Source organism: Asterias amurensis, chromosome 16 (genome assembly GCF_032118995.1).
Source record: "Asterias amurensis chromosome 16, ASM3211899v1".
NCBI classification, from domain to species: Eukaryota; Metazoa; Echinodermata; class Asteroidea; order Forcipulatida; family Asteriidae; genus Asterias; species Asterias amurensis.
Window position 1 is genome coordinate 1721411 of NC_092663.1, and position 19037 is coordinate 1740447.

The following is a 19037-nucleotide window of genomic DNA, read 5'->3' on the forward strand; positions in this document are numbered from 1 at the left end:
CATAAAACAACAAATCTGGGAAAATTGTGATTCGAAACTGTTGGTCATCGAAGTTGCAATATCCTTTTTGCACAAAATTTATCATATTCTCAAAAAACTATAATGTGACTTCAGAGGAAGCCGTTTCTCACAATGTGTTAAACTATCAACAGTTCACTCCTTTGCTTGCTACCAAGTAAGTTTTAATGAATGCCACAAATTATTTTGAGTAATTACCATTAGTGTCCAGTGTCTTTAAGCCTGTTCAAAGAAAAGATTATCATAATTTAGTGACCCTTTTTAATCTCTATTTTTGTGTGTGTAGAGATTATTGGAATGATTTAGGTTCCGAAATGGGGTTAATGGACAGTTAATCGAATAACCATTCATTGGTGTAAGGTGCATTTATAAATTAATTATGTCCAGTTCCTGCTAGAATTTACCTGTTTTCAATTTTCACCGGTTGGCTAGCTTTCCAACGTACGTGACAACCTGGATTCAGAAACTGCATTTTCAAGACCTTACTATAATATAGGACAGAAAAGCTTGTATAGTAATGAATTGCACGAGCCAGAACTCACGTCATAGAATGCGATGACCCTACACAGAACAGAACCAATTTTTACTGAAAAAAGCGACTGCAAGGTAGGCCCTATACTGTTACAAACAAAAATGTAGATGTTTTCTACAAATAATTTATTTTTAATAATTATAATACGACATACTACAGGTGAATCAAAGAAATAAAAAGAGAACCGAGCAGAACGAACATTTCAGAAAATCAAATACCCCTTTCGATTTTTCAGTAAAAGACCAATGTAGATGTTGCTTGACCAGAACATTTATACTAACCAAAATATTAATATAAATGATTTTGAGTTAATAATAAAGCAGAGCCTTTTCATAAAATGTTATCCCAACGCACACTAAACTTATTATAAAAAGATACAAATAAAGAAATAATAAACAAATTAATTGTCATCAAACAAAACCTCATTAGTATGACGTCAAACGTGTCGTTGAAAATTTTTCAGAAAACAATAAACAAAAACAACAAATTTACTTTACTGTCAAAGACAAATGTAACCAAACACAACAATCTCGTTTAAAAACTTCCAAACATCGTCCTTGCAGTTTTAAAATGTATTGGTAGCATTACGAATGTATCGTTGCAGAGATGAGCCTTTGACAAGAAAGAGAAATATAATCGTAGAAATTGCTGCTCCTGATCACCATTCCTTCATTATAGATTGTGAAACGGTTCAATTAATGTTAGCTGATATTGAGCTTTTCAAGGAGAAGTCCTTAACTTTCTAGGTCGATGTTGAGTTGAATATAAGTTTATTATGAAATTATTTCTACTCGCGTTGCATTCATTTCACTGGGTGAGGTTTCTACCTCCTTAAAGCGGCAGTAAAGGCAAAATTATTGCTCAAAGTTTGACCATGTGATCTACATCGTGCAGTCGTGCAAAACAAAAAGAAGAACGAAACAAAAATTAATAGTTTTGTTTATTTCTAGATCTTTCTACAGGAGACAAGTATCAGCTTTATAGCTGTTGTGGTCATTATGTATCTAAAAATAAAAAATAAATAATGAAATTACTTTAAAATACCCTCACTGTCAGAGTGGTATAGTTCTAGAGCTTAATAAATGTGTAAGACATCCGCAATCGATTCAAACAAACACTTGTATTACTTTCAATTTATTTAAAAGACGCTGAACACTATTGGTAATGTTGTCAAAGACTACTCATAATAGTTTTTGTATCTCAACATATGCATTAAGTAACAAACCTGTAAAATGTTGAGCTCAATCGGTCGTCAAAGTTGCAAGATATTAAGAAAGAAAAAAACACCCTTGTCGCATCATGGTTACACGAAGTTGTGTGCTTTCAGGTGCTTGTTTTCGAGACCTCAAATTCTAAATCTGAGGTATCGAAATCAAATTCGTGGAAAATTACTTCTTTCTCGAAAAATACGTCACTTCAGAGGGAGCTGTTTCTCACACTGTTTTATACTATCAACCTCTTCCCATTATTCTTAATCAAGGAAGGTTTTATGATAATAATTATTTTGAGTAGTTACCAATAGTGTCCACTACCTTTAAATCTTGATAGATTGTCGCCAAATAGCTAGTTTTCCAATTTCCTTTGACTGAAGTAATCTTGATTCATCCAATATGAGAAGATTGGACCAATCCAAATCAAATCATCATCTCCCCCATCAAAAAGTAATCGATTTAAACTAAGAGTGGAAACTAACAAAACAAAGTCTTATTAAACCTGCAAACTGTTGATGAATGTAATTGCAGATTACCTATAACTGATGGAAATCCTAACAGGTATTTAGACGGACTCTTACCCTACAGCCTCAGACAGGCAAGTCAATGAACTTGGTAAAACATCAAGTGCAACAACCTGAAGAAACAATTTTCCTTTTTAAAATATGTTCAGCCTCTTGCAATTGAACGTCGATGTGTCGAGTTGTAACTTACAAAGAAGTCTTATAAAAAAAAAGTATGTTCTAGAGCTGAGAAGTCTCTCCGATTCCTTAAACCTACTCCGCGGTACAATATAAAGCAAAGAACAAACTCTACCTGGCTAGTAGACACACAGCATGGTGTAACGGCAAACTGAATATATTTGATACCTGACCATGCAATGCCTTAAATCCCATACAAAATAACTTCTCCTAGAGAAATAACTAACTTCTCTTGAAGACGATCAAATCATCGGAACGAACCGTTTGTTTGTTAACCACCGGTTCTTTTCAGAACCAACACTACTCAAAAGAGTTAGTCACATAGTGTTACCTCTCTTGGTTATACTTTGATCGTATGTAACATTTGAAATCCTAATTTACAAACATCGTGACTGGCAAATACTTTCAATAATTAATTATTCATGCAACATTTTCAAATCCTAACTTACAAACATCGTGACTGGCAAATACTTTCAATAATTAATTATTCATGCAACATTTTCAAATCCTAACTTACAAACATCGTGACTGGCAAATACTTCCAATAATTAATTATTCATGCAACATTTTCAAATCCTAACTTACAAACATCGTGACTGGCAAATACTTCCAATAATTAATTATTCATGCAACATTTTCAAATTCTAACTTACAAACATTGTGAATGGCAAATACTTCCAATTTATTCTTTATCCCAAATGCATAAATTACTTTGCTATGGTTTCTTTGCTCTGAAACACACTTACAAAACATCTTTTGCTTCTTACTTCAATCACCCAAGTGTTTGCTATTCTTCTACCAAAACTAGCCTTGACAAATTCCTCTACTTACTGAATTGCGTACGACGGAAACCCACTCCCACTTTACAAGATATAAATGGAAGTTGCGGGATTTGCTCGACGACAAATTGCATGCAGTGACACACACAACTCAAAGTGCGTCATTCTTCGTAAAGCTAAGATGGTTCCTACGCCATCAAATAAACTAGAAAACGATATAAGATTGAGTAGGTTGGATTCAGGGAGCTTTTTGAGAAGGATGGGTATTATTCAGATGATCGGGAGGTAATGCTTGAAAGTGGAAAGGGGCACGAGACTATGGGGGAGGTAGGATGTGATGTATGAAATGACTGGACGTAAATGTAATCTGATTCGATGGTCGCTATGTGGGTTACGGTTTGGTAGTAACCAGTGTGACCCTAAATAATGGACAGTCGATTTTGAAATATAGGACATTCTACTGTTTTGAATTGCTGGGGATTGGAAAGGGGCACGAGAATATGGGGGGGGGGGGGCTGTGATGCCTGAAAATGACTGGACGTAAATGTACTCTGATTCGATGTTTGCTCTGTGGGTTACCAGAACCAATGTGACCTTAAATATTGGACAGTCTACATTGGAATATATGACAGTCTATACGGAATTGAGACCTATTTTTTCTCTCACATGGTTATGTAACCCATGCCCTCTCTGCTATGTGGGTTACCGTAAGATAGGAACCGTTGTGACTCTAAATATAGGACAGACTGTCTGTATATTGGACAGTCTATAAGTATTGACGTCCTCTATTTGTAAATTACCGTAAGATAGGAACCAAGTGGCCCTAAAAGTAGATCAATCTATTATAAAGTCACGCAGCATAACCAGTAATTAAATTTTACTGTAAAGTTGTTTACTTGGAAGTTTGGCATTCTTTCTGCCTTTAGTCTAATCTGACATTGAATTGCTCAAGGATAAAATGAGACGCAAGAACGTCAATGACGAGAAATTCCAGACTTTTATGTGAGTTTTGTATGTCAACCTTTGTTTAAAAAAACCGGTTATTGTTCTCAACATGAAGAAAGCCTCTACTTATCTAGTGCCGAGGACTCTGCTTCTAAAAGCTCATTGAAATATAAACCCCTAGGGGTTATCGAAAGGTAGAAATGCCATAATTTCAACATACCTTTATAAATTTTAAATCCCAGAATCAGAGTTTTGTCAGCGATGACTCCCACCCCTGGAACTGGCTTTGAATGTAATCCAGCTTATAAACTCTGAAAGATATTGTACAAACCTTTAAAGTGCTAGGTCCAATTGTGACCTAGCATTTATTTAATCCATAAAATATAATCATGTAATCCTACCTACATCTTTCAAAACCTATGAACAATCTGTTTTTTCCCCATAAAATTTGTTCCGTTCAGAAAAATGAAACTACTACGGGTGTCTAGTTATTCAGAACAGTATCACCAGAGTTGTCGTAATTACTTCTTGGTGCATAATACCTCGTCGAATACCTAACCCTAAATATTTTGTAATCAACACTAAAAGTCTAGAGCCGAATTCCCCTTTGATACTCGGGTTCAGTGATCCTCGACTCCTTGGCCTGGATATGAATTCAACATAACTTACTCGAAACGCGAGCCAGAAAATGTTATTGCTGCTCGCCAAGGCTCAATAAATTCTCATAACTACAGATTTTCCACAGTTTCAAATATGCCATGAATCTGCGTCCGATATTACAGTTTGAAATGAAAGCTCCGTAAAAAATATGTTTCATTCATTCGTCAAGTGTAACTAAAGATGGGAGTGTGACTGGTATTCACGTCTATATTAAAAAGAATTAACTTTATTTCCAAATGGTTGTTGTTCGTTCAAATTCCATTGAGGGTATCATACATAATGGTGCTATTTTGGTTTGACATTAATTATAAACTAATTTGCTGATAATTTCCGATAACTTATTTGATTGAAATTTATTCAGGGTTGTTTTCAAAATAAATTTACAAGCAGTCACTCAAAAGTCTGGTAATTTACTCAAAATTATTATATTAGCCTAAAACTTTCTTGGTAACGAGCAACGGAGAGCCGTTGATTGATTAAAACATTGTGAGAAATGACTCCCTCTGAAGTAACGTAGTTTTTAAATATACGTTTTCCACCATTCTGTCCAGCAGAGAGTCTGTTGAAAGCATCGTAGTGTGGCTATAAAATTTCCATTAGGTTAACAATATTATTCATCATACAAAATTCATGCGTTTCATGGCACCACGTTTTTCATAATCAATAATCCAAGCTGTAAAACAAGGACATAAACAATTTATTGTTATTTTTCTTTAATAAAAGAGTTATTCATCAGCTGAGCCTTGCTCGCAAGTTGAAGCTCTGACGAAGTGTTTTTGTAAATTTCGAAGGGTACAACAGCACTAATAGCCAGCGCGACTATCAAATTATAGTTTAATATTACAAACGCAGTCTAAAAGTCCTTTAGAAATAACCGAAACGTGACTTTTGAGCATTCTATACTTTATGCCAAACCAGAATAATCAAAAGAACCGCATTCAACCATGAAACAAAATCTCTCGTTATTTGTTTTTATGAATAATATAAATTGATTTTTCCAATGACGGGACACGTTGGAGTTCTCGGGGGACACAGAGGTCCAATGACTTACATCCCAATTAAAATATCCTTGAATAATAATATTCTAGTCAGTGTTTGTGTTTTTCTAATGAAATGACTTGAAGTGTTTAGATGCATGCAGGCCACAAATGATAGCTTTGTTATTGAGCACAGCGACATGCGAATAGATTACGGATATATAGTAGCAAGAGAGCGGCATCGTCATAATTACATCAATGGCGAGGCACCTGCTTCGCCGGGTAGACCCTAGTCAATTAGCCGGCAAATGTTGCCTGGGAGTCGGGCGACCGAAATGAGAATTTTCTCGGTGATATAAACTCGCTTCATCTCTCTTCATCATCCCGTAGGGTTGGGTTCATTTTCAAATGGCACCAGGTTAAAGGAACAGTGTTCGTGAAAGTCTCATTTTAATAAAATTTGTCAATCTCTGATATATCGGGCCCAACCAATATCATTGGCTGTGCTTACTACCGCCGAATTATGCCTTTATATGATGACAATTCTCCGCTGACAGCGCACGCAACGAATTTCTTTGCTATAGTCCTGAAAGCGAAGAGTGCCTTTGTAACATTGAGTGCGCATGCGCATGTCAAACTTCCCTGCTAATCCGTAAAATACGTTTGATGTAAGCGCATTATTCCCTGCTTCCGTAAGCGCCGACTCCTTGATTACACAATTGCCATGCTTCTTCAGTTGACTTTTAACATGTTTCGTAACCCTCTGAATCTTCACATTTGGTTTTAAACCAAATAATCTTAGGTATGTGCCAAGTAAAATTGAACAACGTCTTATACAATGAGACAAAGTTTTTTTGTCATTGGTAAGAATTAAGGGTCTGTATCTAATGCTTTGGTCGTTTTAGAAGTGATTACATTCTCCACAAAATAGGCCTACATGCATCATACTGAAACTCAAGAAATCAACCAAAGTGTGATTTTTACACGTTTGGTAATTACTCAAAACAAATATTAACTTAAAAGCTGACTTTGACGAGCATTGGAGATATAAAGCGACTCCCTCTGAAGTAACGTAGTTTTTGAGAAAGAGGTAATTGCTCACTAAAATATTAAAAGACTTCTAGATAAAAGTTTTTTATTCCTATCTGAAAGCACACAAATTCTTCCAACAAGGGTGTTTATTCTTTCATCATTTTCTCACAACTTCGATGACCGATTGAGCACAAGTTTTAACAGGCTCGTTATTTTATGCTTATGATAGGATACACCAAGTGAGAAGATTGGTCTTTGACAATTACCAAACGTGTACAGCGCCTTTAAGATACCATTTTTATTCGAAAATTATGAAATTATGACGATGATGATTGGACAATGTATATAAATTATTTCTTCACCAACCACTCATTATGCAAAACAGTCACCCTGTTTCGTTGTTGAGTTCGGAAATCTTGCAAGGTTTTTTCGTAAACCCTCTTTGCAGCCGGCCTCGGGGTACGATTGCTGTACTTTTCCCCTAAGTGAATAAAGCCGTTAAAGTTTACTTGTGTGTGAAACAACAGTGTTCTAAAGTCAACGTAACGAAATCCTCGTGGACAATATTTATCATGTATTACATTAAAGGCCATAGGGTGTTTTTCGGTGTACACAGTCTAAACGATGAAGACACAAAAAACAGATAGCTGAACTCAGGTGCAAGCTTTAATGAGTCGCCCCAGGGTCCTAGTTTATAAACATCTTGGTACTACAACGTGGCAGCTCGTACGCTCTGTTTGAATAACACCGTAGCATTTACACTGAGTTGGAATTGCGACTTCAGGATACCCTTGTAATGTAATCAATAACCTTGTAACAATCCAAGCCTATCAAATGCAAACCCAATGCTGTAAAGGAAATCTTTACCGCTTCAATCCCACACCCTAACATTTTCTGGCAGATTCCCTTCGATCATCATGGGCTGAAGGTGCTTGTCCAATTAAGATGCCTGTCTAATTCTCGTTAGTTCGCCTATCAAATGTAAGCCCCAAAGGACATTTTGTACCTATCAATCCTACACCCTAAGGGTTAATTCTTTTTAATGTAAGATACCCATCGAATATCATGGGCTCAAAGTGCTTTTCCAATCGGAGACCTTTGGGACGCTTGGTGGCAGCAGACTTACCAGGTAAAATACATTGTTCTCGGTAATGTGCGCGTGCCCAGAACTACGTAAACAATGGACATTTGCCTGGTAAGTCTGCTGCCACCATAGCGTCCCAAAGTCTCCCATTAAGGTGCTTGTAAAATACTCATTAGTTCGCCTATGAAAATGTAAACCACTGATGAAAGGTAATTTGTACCATGCTTCAACTCCACACCCCATGGGTTAAGTTTTTATGTCAAAGTTCCATCAACTATGCGCTCAAGGTGATTTTCCAGTTAAGGTGCTTGTCCAGTTCTAATTAGTCTGGCTATCAAATGCAACCCACTGCTATAAAGGGTAAATGTACCTGTTCCAATACCACACCCTAACATTTTCTGGCAGATTATACCATCGACCATCATAGACCTCTTCGCAAATACCCTTTGCGCAAGCGCTAACTGTTGAATGAGGAGCATGCTGGTCTAGCTAGTACTCAAATTTGATCACTAGCTAGACCAGCATGCACCTCATTCCACGTCTATTGTGCGTGTACGGAGTATTTGCGATACGGTATATGGGCTAAAGGTGCTTGTACAATTAAGGTACTTGTCTAATTCTATCACTCGTTTCGGTAAAAATTGTAAGCCCACTGATGTATAGGTTACCTGTTTCAATCCCAAACCCTAACGTATTTGGTCAGATTCTCAACGACCACCCTAGGCTTGAGATGCTTGTCACACTCTCATTACTCCGGTTGCCATTTTGTGGGAGTGACTTGTCTTTAAACGTTAATGACTATCCGTAGGCAACAACCAACCCACAGATGTTATCACCACGCTTGTCATCGATTGAAAAAAGGGAAAGAAGAAAATAACAATTGTAGAAGAACATGCTCGCAAAGTGATTACGAGTCACACCTGTACCCTGAGATACTTCCAATATCAGCAACAAACCCCAGCTTATCCTCCATATCAGCTTCCCCACGCCTTCAAATCCAATAGTATAGCTTGAAGAGAAATCCTATTAAGTCATGTTTGATTCCGTCTTCCCCTCTCAAGGAATTAAAACCGATCTACCGCTGCATCTTGGTAGCAAATCTTGATAACAGAATGCGCTGCTCAAAAGTAATTCACTTAACTTGGAAAGTTGGAGAGTATGGTTGTGTTTTTATCCTTGTGTAAACATCGTCCGAATATTGCTACCACATATGCATTTCTCGTCATACTTAAAGGTATAGAGAGAGTCAAACATCGTAACTAAATCACTTTTTGTTACAAATATACAGAAGAATCGACGAGAGATTTTTACGCGACCATAAACGAAACCTAAGTGTTTCACGAGACAATACGTTAATTTAAAACTAGTGCATTTTACAAAGAAAAAAAAACACACGAAAAACAGCAACCCATCCCAAAGATTTGTTTTGAAAAACCCATAAACAATACCTGTGTTTCACATTACAATGCGTTAAAACGATAGCTTTTAAGACCGGCGTAATTTGAAGAAGAAAAAATACACATAAAACAGCAGCCCATCCCCGGAGGTTTATTTTGAAAAACTTAAAATCAAGTTATCTGACACCTTCCTCAACACCCACTTTAACATTTAAAGGTCATGTAGCAACAAAGACACACAAGAAGAAAGAAATCTGTTCAAGGAAGGTTTCTTAAGACTAGAACGACCCCACTGATCTTCGTTCGGAATTCATAAAAACCTCGAATGCAGAATCACGAATCGCGGTAGATGGCGTAAAAAAGACATGGAATAAGATAATTGTAAAAGCTCCAGGTCGAAAGGGTATATGCTATATAGGAAAAAATACATATATAACTTGTTTCTTTGTGTGTCATGGCTACATGTTTCAGTTGCTCTGAAAGTGATGTGCACAAACGTATTATCAACACAGAACCCACAATGATTTACCACTCCGTTGATTCTGCCACCAGAAGGTTGCGTTGGGGGACAACACTGCATAAACACTTCAAATATAACTCGACTATTATAAATCCCCCTTTGGAAACTTGTTTTGGAAATCGTATTTGTTTATGGATCCCACTTCTGACACCAAATCCTATGACACACGCAATTACATCGAACAAATAGGACGCATAGCTTGGATTTAGACTGTAGAGCTAGCTCATAATGTAGGACGTATGCAAGGTCACACACTGGACAAAAATAGGACGTTTTTCAGTTTGTATACACGTAGAAACAAACTGTTGTATTTATAAAGAGAACCCTGAAAAATTAATGTTGTAATACTTGAGACGGAATTATAGATCGTCACATAGAAAGTTTGGAAATAATAAATTATGACATAATGGAAATAATAAATTATGACATAATTAGGAGGGTTTTACGTTTGTACACACATAGAAACAAACTGTTTTATTAACATTAATAACTATTAAATAAAAAAAGGTTGTATTAACAGAGTAATTTTCGGCATATAGAGATATTTCAAGGACAGTTTAGTTTAAATAGACAGAGAGCAAGGGTGGGCTCTAAAAACTAGTAAACCGCTATAGTTTGTAGTCCAACAAGACTGTTTTGTCAAGATAATATCACATTGGCTTTCTGACAACATTAACTATGATTTTATGACAGACAGTAAAATTACATTATTCCTGTTCCCTTTTAAACCATGAAAAGATTGACATAGTTTTGTTATAATGAACATCATTGCTGCACAAGATTTGTGGATATATACAACTTGATTACCAAATTATCTCAGCAGTATTTAATTTCTATAAATAATCTTGTAGGTCAAATTCGTGAGATTTGATTTGCTAATTCGGTTCAGTATTCCCGTTTCTCGGATTCCTTCACTTTGGTCGAGACTCTACCCTGACACAGAAACATAATTACCCGTTGACTGTAAGTTTATGTTGATTTAAGTTAGTCAAATCATACATAATTCAGACTAATAAAGCGGGACATTTGTAAACGGCACAAAATTGGAAAAAAAAATTAATCAGGAACACCGCAGGCCTACTTGACTGAGTCTGGTGCCTAGAGGATTGGATAGCATTTACCCAGTGACCTAAACTTCGTGATTACATATCAATGCGTGAGGCATTCTTGGTAGAGGATTTATTGGTGTGGAGTGATGGAACTTAGTGAGTGAATCGAAGAATAACACAATTATTAACACACCGTAGATGATCACCCATACATGTTAAGCAATATATTTTGTAATGTTGAAACCATACAATAAATTGGGTTATGGAAACCTGTGTTTAATGGCAATTGTTTAGTCGTATTCCTGCTTAGCAATTATAGGTTACCCGTTAAAACTTATACGCTCGTGATAGTTTCTCTAAGTTTTGCAAAGCAAATGTTAAGCAAATTATTATATTAACCAAACATTAAAATGGCTTGTGAAAATTTCTTATGAAACCTTGTTTTAACTGCCAAGTTTTTAGTCACAATCCTGCTTAGCATAGGTTACAAGCTTAAACTTTGTCTGTGTATACTGAAACAAAACAGTTTACTTCCCACCACCGCCTCCAAGAGGCTCATTAGAAGGGTATACCCATCATTGGAAATTATTGGTTGTACAAAACATGCTTTACTTACAGTCAAAACAAATAGATTTCTCACGGTCAAAGTCACTGAATAGAAAACCTGGTGCATTCCGGTTTTTCCATTAACAATTCTCAAACTGAAATTTAGCATGATTGTAATTTCAAATATGTTCTACGATATGTGAGAAAAAATTCTTGGACTCGAACAAATACCTGATACTGCTGAAAAGCTATTTATGCCTGACTGATTTTGTCTTGGAAAATTTATTTCCCATGATAAGTTTGTTACCAACATACGGTTATCGCGTTATCTAACCTATTTCCACACCCCTTAGGAAATAATGCTTGCTTCTTAAAATTGGCATAGTCCACATAAGCCGTGATGGAAAACGACATTTATTGATCTGAAATAAACCAGAGTCATTACATTTGCCGACAGTTGTCCGGGAAGAATTTGACAGAGGACAAGCTCAATGCCACTGAGATGTCTTGTGGAGACATTAAGTAGGCCACATTATAATTATAAGAAGCTTCAGTGTTTTCAAGATACCTTTTATTTACGATGACCAACCTGTGTCTCTAACTTCTTTGTAACAATTCATTTTCAGAACTACAGTCGTTAAAGGCAGTGGACACTTTTAGTAATTACTCAAAATAATTATTAGCATAAAACCTTTCTTGGTAACGAGTAATGAGGATAGGTTGATGGTATAAAACATTGTGAGAAACGGCTCCGTCTGAAGTAATGTATAGTTTTATAGAAAGAAGTAATTTTTCACGATTTTGAAATTGCTGGAATTTCATATAGAAAAAGTTTTCATGTACATTCTTCGAGTTTTTTTTTAAACTGTGTCAGTTGGAGAAATGCTGCATTTTAGATTGAATGTAAACGAATTAATATTTATACTGACGCAAAGAATGTTTTTCTTGGAACAGCATTGGACCTCTCTATTTTTGGAATACGGAGCGTGCTTGTGAAGACGGACTGTTATTCCGTTTCTGCTCTCTAAAGACGGAAACAGTTCCGTCTCAGTCTAGTCCAAGACATTATTAAAATTCATTTCACGACAGCACTCGATATTGCAACGAAAATAGTACCTTTTCAACGTAATACAATATTATCCACATATTTTTGGTTTCACCCTCACTCCGTTGTGTGTTAAGCACTGTATACTCAGTACTTTCCTGAGTTCTGTAAACAAGTTTATTGTCCACATGATTATGGCTGTAATACGAAGGATGTAAAACTATGGTTTAAACAATGTCTCTGCGTCGAAATACTATGTTCAAAGGTTTAAAAATGAATATACATTGCACGGTTGACTCGATATACCTCTAGAAATCGTCACAATGTTCTTATTTTATTCAGTTCTGACTTGATCTGTTGGGTATGTGTTATTCAACTAATTTGTTTCATCAGAGTAAACCAGCATGGACGTGCTTTTAAACCTAAACAATAGTAAATACATGTTTACATAACCATGTTTGGGTATGGGATCAGGTCTGATACCCTGATACTTTTTGCGTCCATGTCCCCTGGTCCTTGCCTTGGTGCCCAGTAGAAATGCTCTCCAGTAGAATTTTACGATTTTCTCATAGGGTGCTCTGATCCGAGAAGACAATGTTTTTGTGCCCTTAAAATGCTCCAGTAGTACAATTTCTTCATAAGGCTTTTTGTACGAATGAGAAAATGCCTCTGTACCCTTAAACAGGCATTCCAATTTGTGTATCTTTGTCTGTGTACACACAAACAAAACAGTTGACTCTAGTGTCCATCCACTCAAACATGCTAATTGGAAGGTAACACCCATTTGGCATTTATAGGTCGACAAAATATATCTTATCAAAATGTCTTATCATAACGTGTGACCATGACTCGCCGTAGTGTGTAAATGGCAACAGCTTGCAGTAAATACAACCATGCGTAGAGATACCTACCCTTGACCGTATTCACTGGGGTGTTAAGACACATCCACGTGCAAGACATACTCTTCAAGATATTGTTGTCAATATTAGTTTGATGCTAACTCATCGTTGAGGAGGTGTATCTAACTATTGATTTATTTGCCTTCCTTGGATAGAAATTCGAAACTTGGATTGTTGTGAAGTCCAACGTATTTACTTTGTACAGTTCCAGCTTTAAAGCCATAGACAGCCTGTCATCAACTGAATCCGCGATAGGTCAGAGCATGCAAAACTAAAGCTCATATTTGAGTAGAAATACTGTACGACAGCCAGTTTTAGAACAAATGTAAATGCAGGAAGAAACTATGAATAAATAGTTAACATGCGGGTACAACCATGTGTTCATCTCTTAGTGAGAGTGTTGGCTTTGGATTGGTCTTGACAATTCGACCAATATAATCTGCTCGTCTCAAAGAGAAATCAATAAATGGATTTTGTATCTCATTTGCAAGTAGGAAGTGATATATAACTGAATTTTGACGTCATCACGCTGCAAGCTTCAATTCAATTCAAAGTAACATGTAGGCCTATTTCTATAATAACATCGCCAATGATGACCCCTTGGTCTGTCTCTCATTCTTTGGTTATCTCATTTCTATGGTGATTAGGCACCATACCAAATTAAATATTTTGTTTGTTACATTAACCTTCATACTTGTAGGTTACAGTGACTTAACACAATGTAGATGCATATTTCGAGAAAGCTTGGTTTGTCGAGGAACAGCCTTAAATCAGGAATGTGAGCTTGAATGTAAAACTATGATAAAACTAAAATATTGGTAAGACAAAGAGAGCATCGTTCTTAGCGATCCCCAGATCTCCATTTCACTCCACGATAATATCTGCATCGAATGACGTCATATTTAAATGTAATTTTTGTCTGGATGACTGAATTTCAAATGTTCAATTCGTTTATGACGAACATTTTCAGTATGGATATGAGCGCATCATTCCCAGCAATCCCAAGCCCTCCATTTCATTCCATGATAAGATCTGCATCGAATGACGTCATATTCAAATGACGTCATAACTAAAAAGTATTTTTTTGTCCAGATGACTGAATTTCGAATGTTCAATTACTTTATGACGTATATTTCTAGCATGGACATGAGCACACACTCTCAGTTATCCCCACCTCTCCATTCACAAGAACATCGTCAATTTCCAAATATAGGATCTCCTTTCTCGTTATAATAAACTTAAGACATTTACAGGGCAGGTACGGCTGCAATGCTCCTGCCGATAATCAAGAAGACGACAACGTTACCTTTTGAAGACACAAAGGAGTATTCTCTCATACAGCACTGTACTTGTTTCTTAACTCTCTGACATTTTATCAGTCCTATAAAGAACCTTTGTCAATTTATCCTCAGTTCGCCTGCTATTTTTATACGCTTTTGTACACTGCACGTATCAACCTTTTCGGCTATAAATTTTAAAGAGCATCTCAATTTCATCTCTCTGGAGAGCATTTTAGTTGTACCCATTTTGCACTATGAATATGTTTGCATTGCGTATATATGCAGCCACCTTACGTATGATCTTTCCCGCCAAAATGGTTTTACGCAGGAAATTTGTACCGAGCATTTAATAAGGAAAAGTAACCGTAATATATGGCGAACTGACATGCCGTGCATTTTGCTCAATAGAATAGTCTTATGCATGAATGTGTAATCAATGAAACTGAGTAGCTCACCAAGCAAACACCGAAATAAAACGTCCGCAAAATGTCTCCTCAAATTAATCAAATGTGGACTCAGAGCGCCGCCAAGACCTGAAATAAAAGGCATCACAGTCAACAGACGACAAAACGTCTCCCTAATGAATTGTAAAAAGAGTCGAGAAAGACACATTACTCCTAGGGAGGTGGTTGTAGTTCATTTCCTTTAGGGCAAACCCTAACACCTCGTGTATGTTTCACAACACTTATCTTCCACGTCTTCATTGGCATTCCCCCTCCGAAGAGACTATCTAATTGATGGCGTACCTCTGTCCCTGGCTGACATCTTAAAAACACATAGAATTGTTTCTGTGCTGATATTCATCATGAAACGCGTTAGAACCTACATTAAGGGTTGTTAAAGCGTGTTAGCATGAATATGTCTCAATTGAACCGCGGCATTGACATGAATGTTGTTGAGCGCCCACGCAAAAGAATACAGCGACAAACAAGAATGTTAACGTTAGCTTATATTTCTACTATTATTAGCCGTGAGTATAATACCCAAACACCCCCAACAAACAATCAAGTAAACAATTAAACAAACAAACAAAACAAACAAACAAACAAACAAACACGCAAACAAACAAACGTCCATACAAACAGACAGATAGATAGATAGACAGACAGACAGACAGACAGACAGACGAACAGATAGACAAACCCACTCACACAGAAATGCTTGTGAATCCCGCTAAACGAGGAATTCTCTTTGTCCTCCCTCTAAGTGGACTTGATCTTTTTAGTGACGTCCTCATGGTTTTGTACACAAAAGCAAAGCGAGGACGTACTCGTTTTGTCAAACAGACACTTAAACAAGCAAAGAAACACACCCCGACAAACAAACAAACAAACACCCCACAAAAATAAATATTTCACACAATTCAATTGTACAAGCAAGCAAGCAAGCCAACTGGCCAGTTTGCAATACGTCACAAGCAATCACACAACCAATCCAGATGACAAGCACAAACCATGCAAGCCACTCTGCACCAAACAAGCAAGTAATCTAGCAAGTCAACGTCAAATGGTGTCATAAGAAAAATGAATATTTCTTCAATTTCACATCGGTGATACCACTGCAAAATTGCAACTCTCAAAAACATAAATCAAGCAACAAAGATTAATCAGTGTAGCAGGTGTACGCCTTGATATCTTACCTAGCAAAAAGGAAGCAGACCGTAGCAATTTAGCAAGCAAGAAATGTGGTAGTAAACAATAAAACAAAAAGTAACAGTTAAGACAGATGTCTAATAAGTCACTATTGGATGATGTTACAAAACTCTTGGAATTATTTTAACCGTGACCGGAAAATAATCACCGCATAAGTCAAAAGAGTATTCACGGTGTCCCGTTTAGTATTTTACTCAATTTACAAACAACGAGGGGTAAACTTACACGTGTTAGATGAGCATAACAATAGTAAAACATGAATATTTAATAATGGAATGATTTGTCGTGTGTGACAAAATACAAGTTATTTAATTCGATTTTATTCATTAGATGGAGATTCTTAACAGAAATATGAAGGTGTTGAACCACACATTGATGTTACCCTGCGAACAAATGAACAAACACGTCAAGTGTTATTTCCCTGGCGATGTCACAATGCACATATGAGCTGTAGGGTGTCCCATTTTGCTTTTAATTTATTTAGGATCTTAAGAAACCTATGTTGTTGAAAATAGCAAAATAATTTTTAAAAAGGTACACTGAAACGTTGCCGATGCAGGTTAACATGATACCCGCCAAGATGCAACTTGATGTAGCTTGTTAGACTTTGAAGGATGAAGCATTCGCATCATCAGGCATTTTCACTTCTTATCAGTTATATAAGATGTTAAATGGTTGATATTGGTGTCAAGACGTACTGTGTGTTAGCTTTTACGGAAATAACGTTACTAAGTAAACGTTTTCTATGGGTATTGTTTTTGCCAGGATTTGGTTTTACTGTTGTGTGATTTTAAAACCTCAATAAGTTATTACATAACCATGTTTCCATCGTTGGCATGGTGGGGGTCTGGTGATACAAATATTTCGATGACAGTCTTATACTTACGTATAACCCTGACAGCCCCTGTTCAACATACTCCTCATAATTGTAAATACCTAAAGAAAAAAAGAAAAAGAAAAAAAAAATCAAATAGACACGGGCGGGCAATGTTTTATATATGTTGGTCACTCAGTATGGGTTCAACCAGGCCATGAGGTAGAAATGCATGGCAACATGTATGAAAGTGAGACCGATCGATCCCTCCTCTGGCTATCAATGACTCAATCTAAAATATTCTTTCCAGCATAAAAAACAAAAGATTAACCTATGAAGATTTGCTCCATCGTCAACGCAAACATTTGCCCAACTGCGTGTTTTGCCTCAAAATGTCACTCTAATTTGCGATTCATGTTTGCCAGGATGAAGGGAAGACCCAAGGAGACTGAATGACGCGTGCTGAGGAAAGAATCCTACCGTTTAACCGGATTCTTACTTAATTTAGCGGCAGGATTGGTCCAGTTCGAAGTATTTGTGCTAGAATTGATCGCTTGTGAATCTTGTTATATTTTATCACAAGTGTTGGTAAATTTAATCAATGAACAGTTGTTGGGTTAAACTATAGTTTAGAGTGAGTGCAGACGTTATCTTATGTGATTTGACAATTTCCAATAGTTTTAAAAGACGTTAAATTTGCATCGGGGACAAAGAATATTTATTTTGGTTTAGTGGTCTAGTTGGTATGACACTGCTCATGAAAGGCAAAAGTCGCTGGCTCGAATCCCGCCCGAGTAATATTTGCCTGTGATTTTTTTCACAGAACTCGACGCATTTTAACATCTATTAAATAATGTTGACACTCATAACACAGAGCATGTATATTGCGCACAAATCCTAAAAGAAAAAATTCATGGCGCATACAAAGAAAACACGACCACACAAACAAAAGCAACAAACATGTAAATGGTAGCAAACAATGCAGTCATGTATGAAATACCAATTGAACAACAAAATAAGTTTCTACACATAAATGTGTGTGTTCTCTCTACCTTAAGGATTTGATTTTGAAGTGTTTTATTAATGGTCATGTTTCTGTTTCTGAGAAACGTGTATATCTATAAATGTTTCTATAAATCTATAAATAATTTCATAATCCATCATTTGGTATCATTCATTCTGAATCAAAGTGAGTTACGAAACGTCGACAAAAATAAAACACTCGGGTGACAACAGTCGTCAGATTAGCAGGCGTGACCGTCAAGGGTTTTCTGTGGTATCTAGGTCACGCTGTGCATCCCTACGATCTAACACGTGCACAATCATACAGCCGGCACATTTCAAATAATAATCATATTGAAAATATGATTTGTTTTCATTGGGCTGGGTTACATGATGCGTCAAAATACGTCAAAAGGCCAGCAGCTGTAGGATAACCATTGCCTTCTGCAACAATCCAAGGAGAAAAGGAAGCAATTAATCACAAAAGCAGGATGCATTCGTGGTGGTTGCTGCGAAAATCATGTAGAGAACTGATTGTAATTTACATTGACTTTAATTGCAACTGCAGTTTAGGGTTTGAACTAGTGTTGTACAGTCAAGAACTTTTTAGTTGAGTATCAAGTACTGCCGAGTACAGGGTGGCCGAGAGTACCCAAGCACGAGCACTTGGGTCATTGGGATACGAGTGCAATATTGTCCTAGGTCCAAATATATTGATATCTGAGAACCAAGTTTTCTGATATATGAGGACCAATGTTTTGATATCAGAGCATCATGTTTTTTGAAATCCGAGTACAGAGTGTTCTGATATCTGAGTACAAAGTATTCTTATACCTGAGTACCGAATATTCTGAAATCTGAGTACCAAATGTTCTGATATCTGAGTACCAAATA

The 19037-nt window shown here is 36.6% G+C and overlaps 1 protein-coding gene across 2 annotated transcripts in view; it reads left to right on the forward strand.

Moving 5' to 3' along the window:
* LOC139949281 (secretin receptor-like) overlaps window positions 1-19037 on the forward strand; it is a 163032-nt gene that overhangs the window by 39059 nt on the left and 104936 nt on the right. The gene's annotated exons all lie outside the window — the stretch shown is intronic.